Below are 3,077 nucleotides of genomic sequence, written 5' to 3'. Positions count from 1 at the left end.
ACCACCTGTATTACTATGATCGTTCTCATCTCTCCTATTCACCTCTCCTATTGGTATCTTATGATTATATTACTTTGATGTTGGTGTATACACTGAGAAAAGTTTCTGCACCGGAGACAAATTCCTTGTGTGTCCATCAGACTTGGCCAATAAAGGATTCTCTTCTATTATTTACTGTTTTTGCCATAACGTGCTTGTCTCCAGCCAGAAAAAATAATCAGCATTGGTCCCATTGCCTCCCATTTATTGGGATTGAAAGTTTTGAAAGCCTTATTTATTTAACCTATGGTGATTTTTAAAGGCAAACATTAGTAGAAGGAAATCGGGTGTCCTGTGGTAAAGTTGATTTACAACTTGAGTAGTGCAAATGGGAGTGGAACACACAGTCCTTTCAGCAATTCCAAGAAGGCTCCACACCCATTTGCACCACTCAGGTGACCCTGAGGACACTGATAAATCTCCAAGTGGCCTCAATGACACTCTAAAAGAAGGCAAATGACCAGCTGTCTGCAAGGCATACAAATCCTTAATTCCTCACCATCCAGTCAGAGCTGAAGAAGCTTCTTGGATGAGAAGCGAAATGTCTTCAAAGAAAAACAAACAGCTGGTCATTTGCATTCCTTTAGAGAGTCATTGAGGCCACTTGGTGGTTTATCTGTGTCCTCAGGGTCATCTGAGTGGTGCAAATGGATGTGAACTCTTATTGGAACTGCTGAAAGGACTGTTTCACACCCATTTGCACCACTCAGGTGACCCTGAGGACACAGATAAACCTCCAAGTGGCCTCAACGGCTCTCTGAAAGAAGGCAAATGACCAGCTCTGTCTGCAAGGCATATAAATCTTTAATTCCTCACCATCCAGTCAGAGCTGAAGAAGCTTCTTGGATGAGAAGCGAAACGTCTTCAAAGAAAAACAAGAAAGCCCAGTTGCTTCGTGAAAAAGCACCTTTGGGAAAAGAACGGGACAAGAAACCACACTCTCAAGATGGCTGACGAGAGGCTACATCTCAGCTTCTGAAAGCTTAAAACTGGGGGCCAGAGTGAGTGCAATCATGACAGCTGCCCCTATGAAATGCACAGCCTCCAACCACAGTCTTTGGGGCTGGGAAGAGAAGATGGAACCAGAGATTTAAAATGCGTCACCCCCCCTCAGGGCACAGATCAAACTAAATTGCCCTGCCAGCCACAAAGAGAAAGAACATTTCAGATCCAAAGCATCAGCTGCACTCAGTGGCAGCATTAAAAAAAACCCTTTGCCTCAAGGTTCCCCACCCGTTCTCTCTTGGCAGGGGTTAAAAAACAAACCACAGAAGAACGTAATTCCTAGGAAACAGAGCCAAGGGACAGTCACAGCAAATTGTCCTAACCAACCCGAGTCGTCAGGTTCACATGACCTCTAAACCAAGGGTCCCCAAGCTCCGGGCCATGGCCCACTACCGGGCCTTGAGCAGTTTGGAACTGGGCCACGGAAGTGGCGGGCAAGGGTGTTGCGCGCATCCCCACTTGTGTGCGCAACAAGTGAATGTTTGCGCATGCGTGCCATTTGGGCACGCGGTGGGGATGTGTGCCCACTGCTTGCCCAAATGGAGCTGCGTGCGGGCACTTGCCCACTGCTTGTACGGAATCATCACTTCCCCCCTACTGGTCTACGAAGCTGGAAAAGTTGGGGGACTCTGCTCTAATCAAGCCACGGGAGATCCTTACATGCTAGGATTAGTCGCTGTCTCTGGTAGAAGGAGCCCAGCAGAAGCATCCAGTGTTTGTGTCAGAATCCAATTATATTTCATGTCTAGTTATCGACTATGGAAAACCCCATTTCTGCCCTCTCTGGATTCTGTCATACTACGAAGGGGAAGGGGGATGAGCAAAGGGGTTTTATGGCTCTCACTTCCTTCCTTAAAACTTCAAAGGGACTGAATGTGGATTCTCACCAAGAGGACTGACCATAACAATATGGCCCATCAGCTTTCATCTACTACTCTCTGAAGTCTCCCTTCCGCAGGACGTGAGGAAAAGGGGGTGGAAATATAACGCCTGGGATTGTCACTGGAAGGACGGTGGGGTGGGGGGCTGCTTGGGAACACTTAAAACCTTGAATGGTAGGGCTTGGCCCCTCAGATCCTGTCTAGCACGCCTGCAACCATCTTCTCTTAATAAAGACGCCTGTTGGAAGAGATATTCCAAGAGTTCTGTCTTCTTGAGATGTAAAGTGGGTCCTTACAGTTTGCTTACAAGCAGCCGTAAGACTCAAAGCGCCTCAAATTGCTGCGATGTTCGAGCTTCTCTCCCCAGCAAGAACCTCACCTGTAAAGGGATTCCTCCCCTACCTCAGCTGTGACAATGGTGCACATCTAAACTGAAAGACAAGGATTTTTGCTACTCTACGGGGAATTTAAGTGTGTGTGTGTGGGGGGGAAGGATTGGGGCAGTAATGGCGAACCTTTTAGAGACCGAGTGCCCAAACTGCAACCCAAAACCCACTTATTTATCACTGGGTGCCAGGTGGGTGTGGCTCACTGGGTGGGTGTGGTTGTGGTGGTCATGGCAGATTGGGTGGGTGTGGCCAAGGTGGGCGTGATCACCTTGATGTTGCTCAGGAGGGACGCCTGTGGGGGCTGGGCAGGATTGGAAGAGATCCAGGGGGTCTCTGGCAGGTGGGGCGGTGGGCAGGAGGCTCGTCCTGCAGGGTGAGGCAAGGCGAGGCAGGGCGGGGGTACCATTGTCACAGGGCAAGGTCAGACCGGGGCGGCTGCTGCCTGACACCATTGGCCCCTGCACACAGAGGCCAGCGAGTGCATGGGTGCTGGGATGCATCTGGCCATGTGGGACCTCGGCGAGTTAGTGGGCAGCTGGTTGAAGAGGGACAGTTACCATCTGCGGCATCGGACCTGGGTATCTCCGAGACCGTCTTCTGCCGCAGATTACCTCCCATCGACCGGTACGCTCCCACAGAGCGGGCCTCCTCAGGGTGCCGTCGGCCAAACAGTGTCGGCTGGCGACCCCCAGGGGGAGGGCCTTCTCTGTGGGAGCCCCCACCCTGTGGAATGAACTCCCCCCAGAGATCCGGATTATTCCGG

The 3,077-nt window shown here is 50.7% G+C and overlaps 1 protein-coding gene across 1 annotated transcript in view; it reads right to left on the bottom strand.

Annotated features, from left to right (window-relative positions):
• The window catches only part of LOC107299054 (rho guanine nucleotide exchange factor 2-like), a gene marked incomplete at its 3' end in the record, with an annotated part of 30,901 nt that overhangs the window by 27,279 nt on the left and 545 nt on the right, over positions 1–3,077 (bottom strand). The window lies entirely within an intron of this gene.

The sequence above is a fragment of the Protobothrops mucrosquamatus genome, unplaced genomic scaffold, assembly GCF_001527695.2.
Source record: "Protobothrops mucrosquamatus isolate PMUCROS unplaced genomic scaffold, P.Mucros_1.0 scaffold4487, whole genome shotgun sequence".
NCBI classification, from domain to species: domain Eukaryota; kingdom Metazoa; phylum Chordata; class Lepidosauria; order Squamata; family Viperidae; genus Protobothrops; species Protobothrops mucrosquamatus.
This window is presented reverse-complemented; position numbering and strand designations above follow the sequence as displayed.